Below are 12,907 nucleotides of genomic sequence, written 5' to 3'. Positions count from 1 at the left end.
AACAGCTATCAATTCTTCCAACACAGTGTTGTGTTTAGGTTTCTGACAACTAAAATAAAAACTTTTAGGAAGACTTTTCTCTTTTATTTTTTCTAGTTGTTTCATCCTTGGGATAGTTCTAGATTAGTCACCCAATTAAGTCATCCAATTGTGAGTATACTGTTTGCTTTCCTATTTACCAATGCAAAACCTCTTTTAATATGAAGAAATTGGCTGTTTCCTTTAGTGGGTTGATGTGGTTGAGATGGAGGAAATTGGACCTTTGAGGTGGGTAAAGAAGTTCTTATTGATGAAGAGCAGACTTCAGCTATACAGTGACAAATGGGGCAAAAGGAGGTCCGGGATTTTGTGAAGGACATTTGACAACATTTTAAATGAAGGATGGAGTTAGAGATAGATCTTAGTTTCCCTAGACTTCTGTAATCAGTGATGTGTTACATGTAAATCACTCCCCTTTCAGAGTTGTTGGTCGTAAGGAAAAGTTTAGGAAGTAACTGGGAAAGAGCAATTGAACTCAGATTTATAGACCTCCTACAACGTGCCAGGAATTGCTGCAAGATTTTTCCAAATATCATCCCATTTCCTTTGCACAAAAACACTGGGAGGAGGAAATATAAAGCCCTCTTTACAGATGAAAGGATGTCACTGACCCTTAAATAGTTTAACTTAGTCAAGGGACAAAGCTGCTAAGTGGCAGATTCATGATTCGAACCTAGGTGACTCCACCGCTTACCTTCTCTTTACACTTCAGCCCTTGTAAATGAACATGAATGAACTGGCTTAATTCAAATTGCTGGTTTATTTGTATTTTTTAATGTACATCTTAGGCTTCTGGCTGTAAGTCTTAATTTTACAGTAAGCAAGCAAGATTGATCTCCCTAACTCTGGAAATTTGATGGTTGAATTATGGAAAGATACTTTATAGAACCACTCTAGATGATATTTCATTTTGCTCTCAAGTTTAGAAGAGCTATTTCTCTTAAAATCACAGTTTTTTGGCAATTTGATTAGCTTTTTCTTGGGATTGTCAAAAATATCTAGAGGGTTATAATAAAAACGGAGTCCTAAAAATGTGAACAATCAGGTCGGGGGCCAAAGAGAATGTCAAACATTAGTCAGCATGGGAACCAAGATACTTGATTATATACTGAGATATCATTAAGACCTGAGATGTTAGCTCCAAATGAGAACAAAATGGGACTCGTAATGTTCACAGCTTTCATGATGAATCTATAATATTGAAACCAAATTTACTTGGGGTACCATTTTATAAGGTCTGACACTGTTTCTACTGTTTCCCCATCTATTTCCCGGGCTCCAAAATCACTGCAGATGGTGACTGCAGCCATGAAATTAAAAGACGCTTACTCCTTGGAAGAAAAGTTATGACCAATCTAGATAGTATATTCAAAAGCAGAGACATTACTTTGCCGACTAAGGTCCGTCTAGTCAAGGCTATGGTTTTTCCAGTGGTCATGTATGGATGTGAGAGTTGGACTGTGAAGAAGGCTGAGTGCTGAAGAATTGATGCTTTTGAACTGTGGTGTTGGAGAAGACTCTTAAGAGTCCCTTGGACTGCAAGGAGATCCAAAGTCCATTCTGAAGGAGATCAGCCCTGGGATTTCTTTGGAAGGACTGATACTAAAGCTGAAGCTCCGGTACTTTGGCCACCTCATGCGAAGAGCTGACTCATTGGAAAAGACTGTGATGCTGGGAGGGATTGGGGGCAGGAGGAGAAGGGGACAACAGAGGATGAGACGGCTGGATGGCATCACAGACTCGATGGACATGAGTCTGAGTGAACTCTGGGAGATGGTGATGGACAGGGAGCCCTGGTGTGCTGCAGTTCATGGGGTCGCAAAGAGTCGTACACGACTGAGCGACTGAACTGAACTGAACTAACCATTTTATAATATTTCCATCAAAAAGAAAATTACCAGAGCTGGGAGAATTTAAGAAAAGCCCATAAGAACTAAAAAGGAAAATCCTTATAATTGGATTTTTAAAAATTGGGCTTCCCTGGTGGTTCAACTGGTAAAGAATCTGCCTGCAATGCGGGAGACCTGGGTTCAATCCTTGGGTTGGGAAGATATCCTGGGGAAGGGAATGCCTACTCACTCCAGTATTCTGGCCTGGAGAATTCCATGAACTGTATAGTGCGTGGGGTCACAAAGAGTTGGACACAACTGAAAGACTTTCACTTTTTTTCAAGTTCAACACACACACAACTTTTGCATTAGAGTTGTAAACATTTTTGATTACATAGGAAAATATGTGTGCAATGTCAAGTCTGCTGCCTCAACAAGAATAATTTATTGAGAGTCCAAATATGGGATTTAAAAGTCACTTCAGATTAGAACTATTTTCACCATGACTATTCTTAGTTTGTTTCCTATACTCCAGCAGAAATTTCCTCACTATTTTGGCTTCATTTTCCATCTCCAGGACATAATCTTGCAAGATCACCTCTCACCCTTATCTCTTGGTGACTGGGCACTGAGATGGGACATTATGAACTTGATCTGACAACTTAATAAGGTGTAATAAGACCTGAAATAGGGGCTAAGACCTGAAATAGGGGCAGTGCCCTCTCGACTGAGAAGATCTAGACAGGTGTAGAATCTTTTCAAGGGTATGTCTAACCAAATTCCCTTTAAGACTTCCCTTTAAAACATTAAATGTCTTTTCCTGTTTCATACTAAAATGTGATCAGTTGGAATATTGGCAAAGAACAGGTCATTAGCAAAAACTCCAATGAAGACAATTTGCTTTGGGTTTGATTTTCCTGTTTTTGTGGTTAGCTTAGCACCAGATGGTGCCCTAGTGAGTTCTGTATAAATAATACAATCATAGGGTTGAGTGATTCTCTACCAGTCACAGAATCAAGCAGAAAATAGCACTTGTCTTTCTGCACAAGCCCATGTAGATTATCTTATTGCAGATTTGTTCTTATGCAGCTCAAACTCTCAAATTCTTGTTATGGTTGGTGGGTTTTTTTTTTTTTTTGTCCTATTTCTTTATTGGGCAAGCCAGCAGCCAACTCATTGTGACCCAGAGGGAAGGACTACTGACTTGAGGCTCTTTAGATGATACATCCATCCATTGCAGAGAGGAGAAGAGGTGAAGAAGCAAAAATCTCTGCATTCCCTCTCTTGTTCCTGAAAAGGAAGAGTGGCCCCAACACTCCCTTGACAGTTGGTGCACATTAGGGGGTGAGGGAACTGGCTTTGCCCACAGAAGCCCTGTGGCAACCCCTTACAGGCTTTCAAGGTCCAGCTCAAGTGCCAACTCCAGCCCGTGATGCTCAGTGATCTTTCCTCTTTCTCCAGGTTCAGATGACAGTTAGTTTGTTCCTTAAGATCTAGCTCTTCATTAGGTTCTGTTTGATATTATAGTTTCCCCACACCTCTCCCTTTGGATGAAAGTCTTCTCTCACCCATGGGATTCTAAGTTGCTCAAATCTATTTTCTTACAACCTAAATGACTTAGCACAGAATCGGGCATTCAATAACTGCTGTTGAATTGATAACACATATGTGGGTCACAGCTCCCACACACTGGAGCACAGATTTAATGGTCAGTACCCCATTCAATGAGCAGAGTTTATCTGTGGTGACACAAAGGATTCTCATTTCTTAAGAGTGATAGAGAAAGAATGAAAAACTTCCCCCGCTTTTCCGCTTTCATTTTACTGTCCTGAAGATGACCCATATAGTAGCAAACCACAGAAAAGGTGATGTAGCCCATTGAAGGAAAATAGGTGGAATCACTGAGAACCTTTCTTCTTTTGAAAGCTGCCTGTATTTTTACTCTGGAAGCACAGATGACCATACGCTATGTCTAGCATTCACATAGACCTATAATAAAATTGAGCCACTCAAGTATTTTTCTGAGCTTGGGGCTCTGTTTACAAGTCTTTGCTTTAATAGTTCCTATGTATTAGATGTTTTGGGGTGACCTCAAAAAGGCACTTAGGAATTTAGATCAGACTATTTAAACCAGTAATTTACTAATTATAAAGAACTAATTTCTAAAGAATTTATTTCACGTATTTCCCAAAACATCTTATGGTCTGTGACAGAGTTCTTAAAGTGTGTCCTATAGAATATTAGTATTTCATGACATGTGAATAGATGCTTCCTGGAAAAATAATTGGTTGCTTGGTTGTTGGGAGAAATGTTACGTATCCTGTTTGCTTCTTGGAGCATTACATAGTATATTAAAGGCTCCAAAGTGTCTTATAGCAAAAAAGTCCATTTGACTTGTTTATCTTGGCATTTAGCAAACATATTTGATCTCAGGAAGAGAATAATATTTAGTGAGTATTCTGTGCCAGGTATATATTAGCTTATCAAATTTTCACAATAAAATTCTAAAATTCCCTTGTGGCTCAGATGATAAAGAAGCTGCCTACAATGCAAGAGACCCAGGTTCAATCCCTAGATCAGGAAGATCCCCTGGAGAAGGAGAATAGCAACCCACTCCAGTATTCTTGCCTGGAGAATTGCATGGACAGAGGAGCCTAACAGGCTATATATATATATATAGTCCATGGCGTCAAAAAGAGTCGGACACGTCTGAGCGACTAACACTTCACTTTCACCCATATTTAAAGATAGGGAACTGAGCTTCTGCTGTATTAAATGATTTGTTCCACATCAAACAGTGGCAGAGTCTTATATAGTGAATTTTCATGTGGACTCTGCCACCAAGTAGCTATGTACAACTGGTTTGGACAAATAAGTCAATCTTAATTTCCTTATCTTTAAGTCACATGAAAATAATAATGGTTTAAAGATGAAAGGAGTTGAATTTATATTACCATGTTTTTTTTTATTTTTATTTTATTTTTTATTTTTTTAAATTTTAGTTTTTTATTTTTTAAATTTTAAAATCTTTAATTCTTACATGCATTCCCAAACATGAACCCCCCTCCCACCTCCCTCCCCAGAACATCTTTCTGGGTCATCCCCATGCACCAGCCCCAAGCATGCTGCATCCTGCGTCAGACATAGACTGGCGATTCAATTCACATGATAGTATACATGTTAGAATGTCATTCTCCCAAATCATCCCACCCTCTCCCTCTCCCTCTGAGTCCAAAAGTCCGTTATACACATCTGTGTCTCTTTCCCTGTCTTGCATACAGGGTCGTCATTGCCATCTTCCTAAATTCCATATATATGTGTTAGTATACTGTATTGGTGTTTTTCTTTCTGGCTTACTTCACTCTGTATAATCGGCTCCCCATGTTTTGACAGAAAAGTGCCATACAGGTAGCATTTGTACTTTTCAAAAATAGGAGGAGGAAGTGGGGAGGAGGAGGTCAACAACTAGTTCTAGGAAACATGTTCACTCAAAACATACAAGGTTAAGTGCTAAACTTGTAAGAAAGTGAAAGTGTTAGTCGCTCAGTGTCCAACTCTTTGCAACCCCATGGACTGGAACCCACCAGGCTCCTCTGTCCCTGGGATTTCCCAGGCAAGAATATTGGAGTGGGTTGCCATTTCCTCTTCCAGGGGATCTTCCTAACCTAGGGATCGAACCTGTGTCTCCTGCATTGCAGGCAGATTCTTCACTGCCTGAGCCACCAGGGTAGCACTGCTGCTAAGTCACTTAAGTTGTGTCTGACTCTGTGCACCCCCATAGACAGCAGCCCACCAGGCTCCCATCCCTAGGATTCTCCAGGCAAGAACACTGGAGTGGGTTGCCATTTCCTTCTCCAATGCATGAAAGTGAAAAGTGAAAGTGAAGTCATTCAGTCATGTCTGACCCTCAGTGACCCCATGGACTGCAGCCTTCCAGGCTCCTCCATCCATGGGATTTTCCAGGCAAGAGTACTGGAGTGGGGTGTCATTGCCTTCTCCACCAGGGTAGCACAGGTAAGAGCAAATGTAAAAAAAAAAAAAAAAAAAAAGTTACAGCTACCCTGAATGTTCACCAGAACACATATTTTCATTTCATAACTGCTTTGTATTTTTGGTATAGTTAGATTCTCAGATTCATGGATTGATCAAATTGGGCAGTACAGCATTAAAGCACTCAGTGGTACTGTTTTGAAATGTTAAGACTAGAAATACATTATCACTAGATATTGGAACTTTGACTCTTAACAGCAACTTTCTTTGCTTCTATGGCTTTAAGCCAGAAGCTAAGCTTCTTTCTGTTTATTTTTGTATCATTCATTAAGTAGGCATTGCAAAGAGCTGATGGTCTTAGAGAGTGGCTCTGCCTCACTCTACCAATTCTAAGGTATGGTACTTGATTCTCAGGACTCTATCATCTCTCTCAATTTGTCAAGTTTACCATATGAGCTAACCCATTTTTACTTGGCCCCTTGCAAGCTTGAGTGAGTTGGATGTAGATACATTTTCCCCCTAAATTTTGAGAGTCTTTGTAAATTTGTTCTACCTGTAAATTTAACAGATAAATAACACAGTGTATAATATAACACTCTGGAACTTATTCCACATACTGACCTGAATGTGGTGATAGGTGTATGACAAAGGGGAAGAAGACTGCTAATTAGACATCTACTTTGCCAAACTGGAAACTGATTTCCTTGTTACCTAAGTTGAACTGAATTCCATTTCCAGTCTCGAAGTCATTATGAAGGCAGTGCACAACTGAACTGAGACATACTGCATTTTGCATTCTGTATCCCTGAACTATCATTAGCTGATATCATAAATATTGATAGATAGTATAATATTCCACCAAGTTTATTAAAAGAATAATTTAGAAGCCCATGGTGGTTTTATCATCTGGGGTTCTACCATTCTCTAAAGTGTGATGACTGTTTCTGTGGTTTTCCTAGATTTGGTATTTATGAGTTGTTTATGGGTCTGACATTATTTTATGCTAGAATTCATTAACCTTTAAAATGTTTCTGATATGGTTACTCACTATTGTCACCTCTGGTTTCTAGACACACAGAATGCATCCTAAAAAGAGGAGATGAAACTGATAGCATTCAGATTCACCAGAAGTTGCTTTCTTTGGCTACTTGGTTTCTGAGGTGTAGTGCCAGCTGTTCTGGAGAGAGCAGAACTGCCCTTAATGTGATGACATTCCGGTTCCTTTGATAGATCCTCAAATTACAAGCTTCACTGTCTGATAACTGTGATTTCTTAAAAGACGTGCATCTATATCTTTGTCGTAAAGAATAGAAGAGAAATAATGGCACTATTTAAAGGATAGTTTCAATATATAAAAAAGGGTAATTGCTGTGAAATCTGTGCATAGCCTAAACGAGCTTATACTCTGATAAAAGCATTTCTCTAAAGGCAACTGCCTGGGTAGATTAATGCTGCCGTCTGGGTTCTGCTCAATAGAGCTTATGGGACTGAATGGGATGGACAGTAAAAACAGACAGACATAAAACCCCAAACTTCTTTCACTCTTTTCTAAACCCTTTGGTCTTTATGTAGCTCAAAAGATGAAGTAAGTATCAGAAGTACTTCTTAACACGCATTAAATACTGAGCCTTCTGCTGCTAAGAAGTGACTTAGGAAGGATTGAGGCTGAAGTAAGATATATTCTAATATTGATTCTGGCCTGAAATAAATGCTTATGTCCTTGAAATAATTTGCTGGTAGCTGTTTATTTATTATTTTTAAATATATATTAAATAAAAGTCCTTTGTTCTCCTTCAAGTTCTGGATGGGCTAATTAGCCATTTTGTAAACCAACATAGTACAGTATTTCATCTGGATAAATTAATTTATAGTCTTGCATTGAAATGTAATTAAAATGTTGTTGCAACTAGTTTTTAGTCCCTAACCAGCAATTGCTGTTACTCTTTACATGAATTGGATGGTAGATTTCATTAGCTTGTTTTCCTGGGCAAAAGATAGTGTCTAATTGCAGTCTCTGATCCACAGAGCTACAGAACAAACCCCCTTAGCTTCAGCTTGCTAAGCAAAAGTTTTCCATGCCCTGTAAAGATATAGAGATGAAGATGCTCCTTTTGCTTTGATAACATGTTTTTCATTTCCTTGAAGCTGTCTTTCGGGTTGCTAATCCCAATTTATGAACTTGCTAATCCCAATTTATGAACTTGAAGTGAGGCTATTTTTGGCTACAGTTTAAGCCAAAATTTGCTTATTTTGTTCTTCCTACATAAATGTCAAGTATAGTTACAATCAATCCATCAGTTTGTCTGCCAATGGTATTTAAAAGTAAATTTCAACACTGAAACATGTACGTTCATTCATTTATTCTGTCACTCAACAAATATTTATGTCTGACTATGTTGTTCAAGGCATTGTGCTAAATATACCCTATGATGCTTTTTGTGAACATAGCAGGACAATTTCTTAAGTTTAAAATTTGAAGTTGAAAAAATAAAAAATTTTGAATTATCAGATTTTTAGTAGAACCAGGCCAAATTGGTGGCATTATCTATCAGTAAGCATGGTGTATTTTCACAACTTTAATACTTAGTAACTGTGTAAAGAGCAACATATTTGCTGAATTAGTGATTTTTTTGGAAATTTAAATTGTTTGACTGGTAGTCTTTTAAGAAAACACTGACAGATTTTTCTGTAATGGTCTGTGTAATCATGTGATTTACATTGCTAAGCTTTTTTCCTGGGAAGGCACATTGCTGAAGGATTAAAATAAAAATACTGTACTGTGTTTGTGTCACAGACCTCAGTTTTTAACACATTTAGTAAATTAAATTGAGGAAATTAAAAATCAGTGAGGCTTTTGGGTTGTGAGAAGGTTATTTGGAATTTGGGGTAACAGCTCATTGCACCTTAGGTGAGATTTTTAAAAATGCTTAATGTTGCTTTACAGCATCGCTTGAATTTGTAGAAATGGGGCTTTATGGTTGTTTCTACACACACACCCACCCACACCCCCACACCCCCACACCCCCACACACCCACCCCCCCCACACCCCCACACACCCACCCCCACACACCCACACACCCACACCCACACACACACCCACACACACACACACACACCCTCGTTGAGAACCCAGTTGAGGAAAGAAGATTGGATCTAGTCAAAACTAGTAGATACAACATAGTTAATGAATTCGCTTGTTTAATTCAAGGTATACTTCCTGATTGATTACAGTATAGGCCAGCAAAATATTCTGGTGTTTGAGCTAGTTTACATTATCCTTAAAGGGGTAAAGAAGGAACAGGAAATACCTTCTCATCTCAGCTTGTCCTCAGGCATCAGGTCACAACTACCACTCAGTACCAGAAACCCAGTCTTCAGGAGGTAGGTCCAGACAGGAAGCCAGCTTTCTAACATGAAGGTTGCGTAGTAATGCTTGGTGAATGTGGAGATTGACACCCTGGAGCACAGAGCAACACTCTGATGGAGGCTGAGCACACCACACAAGGTGCCACTCTTTGACTAGCTTTTCTGTGTCCTACCAGGCTCTTGTTTCCACACTGCTAGCTCATCTTTTCACCAATCTTTCTTTTAATGTTTTACCATTATGATAGTTGAAAAGAGAGCCTTTCTGAAGCAAGTGCTTGTTGAAGAAACTTTTTCCCATCACTCTGCTGCTGTGGTAGTTCTCCAGAGAAGTTTCCTCACTAGATGTCTGATCCAGGTATCATAGGGAATTAGTGGTATTTGTCAAGTCTAGTTGGGCTTCCCAGGTGGCTCAATGGTAAAGAATCCACCTGCCACTGCAGGAGATGTAGGAGAGTTGAGTTTGATCCCTGGGTTGGGAAGATCCCCTGGAGGAGAAAATGGCAGCCCACTCCAGTATTCTTGCCTAGGAAATCTCATGGACAGAGGAGACTGTAGTCCATGGGGTCCCAAAGAGTTGGACATAATCGGGCAACTGAGCACTCACACACACACACCTTATGTCTGGTTAATCATGTATCACGGACTTCCAGGGTAGGGGGAAACCTTCTGTTCATTTAGGCCGACATTCAGCTGATGTTTGGGTCTGTTGCTTTTAAAAAGAATCTCACAAGGAACTCATTGCCTCCCAAGACAGCCCTTATTCAGTATTTCCCCAAGGGTATCCTCTTTAATGGCAGTCCCACAAGGTACTTTACAAAAAGAAGTGTTCCACGGTCAAGTAAGTTTGAGAAGTAATAGTCAACATTTAAGCTCTGAATATTCCTACAGAAAGTAGACTTGTTTAACCTGCAGCTTCCCTTAACTAATTTGTTCATGAAAACTCTTTCTCCCATATAACACATTTTAATATTCATTCTACAGAAAATATTTCAGTATATGTTTTTTTCCAGATAATACATGTTTGTTAAAGCAACTTAAAATTGCATTGGCTTTTTGGATGCGTATCAAGGTGACCTTTTGACTCCTTGAGTCTCATTCTCTAGTACTACTTGCTGTTTAGTCACATCTTCCTGTTTTGCTGTGGTTGGCTTTTTGGATTCAAGTATTGGTCTTCTTTTTCACATTTCATCTTATTGGATCTAGTCCACCTCTTCAGCTTGCCTTTTTGGATCCTGACTGTGTCATCCTGAACATTCATTAGCAGCCTGAGATCTGTGCTACTCACTGATGTCATGAACATGCCATCTAATATCTTTATTCAATTTGTTGATTAGAAGTGATGAATAGGACTGGGCAAGGTTGGTATTGAATAGGAAAAGTTAAAATTAGGCCTAACCTCCTGCTCATTCTGCCTCTGTAACTCAGCTTGCTTCTTGCAATATCTGGATCACGTAGGTCACGTAGTCTCAGAAAGTGGGGACTTAAAATACTAGGAACTGGAGCTTATCTCATTAACCCTTGTCCTGCTCTTTGCAACTGCCCAGCCTTGCAATCCTGCTTAATCATGCCTGTCCATGTAGAGGTCAGGCATCCCCCTCCCAGTCTTGACCACTATTCCCCCATGCATGAAACCCCTTAGTTTAAACCAGCCTATTAGCAGCTAGTGTTGCCCACTATAGTCTGTCTATAAAAACTCTGTAACCCCTTTGTTCTGGGCTCAGAGCTTGGAGAGTTTACTCCTCTGGGCCCGCTGGGGTAATAAACCTGAGTTCTCCAACTTTCCCAGTGTGGTGCTTGGTTTCTCGATTACTGGTTTCTGCAACAGTATCATTCCATAAGCCATCACCCTTTGGTTCCAGTTGCTAATCTCTCTAGTTAGTAACAAATCCTTCAGAAGAGAGTTTCCAGTTTCCCTGGCCTCTAGCCTCTAGTCTTTGTAGTTTGCAAACCTATTTTTTTTTAAGAGGCAAATCATCTTTTCCTATTATTAGCTCTTCCAATTTTTCCAAAGCAAAACGTAATAATTTTGTTTCTAAATATAGTGGCTCATCAACTCTTCATAAATCTAATGCCACATCTTTTCAGGAAGTAATGCTGGTCAAAATCCTGCTATATTTTTGCAGAAAATATTTTGGGGAGATGTCTTAGAACACCAGGGTGTCTTTCTGTGCCTAGATAATTTAGTTGGCGTGGTTTCAGTATATTTGTATTGTAATTTTCTATCTGGAGGGATAGTCTTTTGAAATTGTATGCACTAATTAGTGTAGTTTGCAAAATAATAGATATTTTTGTATGTGTGGGAGGTAAGGCTTTCAAATGCAGCATTTAAACATAATTGCTCTTTAAACATCATTTCACTCAAAAGACATGTATTAATTTTTCTTATAACTGCAGGTTTGAGGTGGCCTATTAATTAATCTCTACATCAAGCAAAAAAACACACAAAATCCAATGATTTCTCAAATGTGTCCCAAATATCCTATTTATCTGAAATTCTGAAGGTAATCCTGTCCAACATTGCGACGCCATGGACTGTAGCCTACCGGCCTCCTCTGTCCATGGAATTTTCCAGGCAAGAGCGCTGGAGTGGGTTGCCATTTCCTTCTCCAGGGTATCTTCCCCACCCAGGGATCGGACCTGGGTCTCTTGCATTTCAGGCAGACGCTTTACCATCTGAGCCACCAGGGAATAGTTTATTTATAATTGTGCCAGTATATTTGCCAAAGTTTAGCCCCAATTATTTATTTACACAAAAATGAATCCTAGAGAAGAATTTTTGCTTTGTTTGCAAATCCCTAGAATAATTTTATTGAGATTTTGAATCTACTTTTCAGTATCAGAGCATCTTTACATTTTTATTTTTAAAGTTGACTTAGAAGTATGTCAGAAGTTATAGAAAGGTCAAGTTCTGAGACTGAAACACATGAGTTCATAATAGGCACCATGCCTTTTTTTAGCTGAGGTACCTGGGATAAGGGCTTCCCTCTTAGCTCAGCCAGTAAAGAATCTGCCTGCAATGCAGGAGAACTGGGTTTGATCTCTGGGTTGGGAAAATCCCCTGGAGGAGGGCATGGCAACCCACTGCAGTTTCTTGCCTGGAGAATCCCATGGACAGAGGAGCCTGACAGGCTGTAGTCCATGGGTTCACAAGAGTTGGACACGACTTAGTCACTATATCCCACCCCCACCTGGAATAAGGTTATTCAATGTGTCTGAACCTCAGTTTTTCATCTGTAAGATGTGAGATAAGGATGATGATGGATACTTATCTCTTAGGATTCCTTTAACGATTACATGAGGAGTATTTAAATAAAGCATGTTCCACATTGCTTTATACACATTGAGAATTGGATAAGCGATAATCAATCTGTTAAGATTCATCTATAAGCAAAACCCTTAAAATGTCCAGAAAAATTTGGCATGTTATATCAAACTATATCAAATATTTCTACAGTGTTCTCCTAATCAAAATGGTTACATTTTTCCAAAGTCTTCAGTTTTCATGACTGTGGATTTATATTATTTGACTCACAGTCATAAAACATGGCAGCATAGTTAAAATTCAGACTGTTCCAGAAAGTCTATTTCACATAGCTACCATCCAGTAGTATCTAAAACGTTTCTCAATCACAGCACTTACCACAGTGCCTGATTCAGTCTGTAGGAAAAACAAAACAAAGCA

At 39.2% G+C, this 12,907-nt stretch overlaps 1 protein-coding gene and 1 pseudogene across 1 annotated transcript in view; one reads left to right on the top strand and one right to left on the bottom strand.

Annotated features, from left to right (window-relative positions):
* Positions 1-12,907, top strand: part of TENM1 (teneurin transmembrane protein 1) — an 899,404-nt gene that overhangs the window by 103,870 nt on the left and 782,627 nt on the right. The window lies entirely within an intron of this gene.
* Positions 1-12,907, bottom strand: part of LOC138930837 (DNA repair nuclease/redox regulator APEX1-like) — a 44,718-nt pseudogene that overhangs the window by 13,462 nt on the left and 18,349 nt on the right.

Source organism: Ovis canadensis, chromosome X, assembly GCF_042477335.2.
Source record: "Ovis canadensis isolate MfBH-ARS-UI-01 breed Bighorn chromosome X, ARS-UI_OviCan_v2, whole genome shotgun sequence".
Classification (NCBI taxonomy): Eukaryota; Metazoa; Chordata; class Mammalia; order Artiodactyla; family Bovidae; genus Ovis; species Ovis canadensis.
Note: the sequence above shows the minus strand (reverse complement) of the source record. Positions and strands in the feature narration are given on the sequence as shown.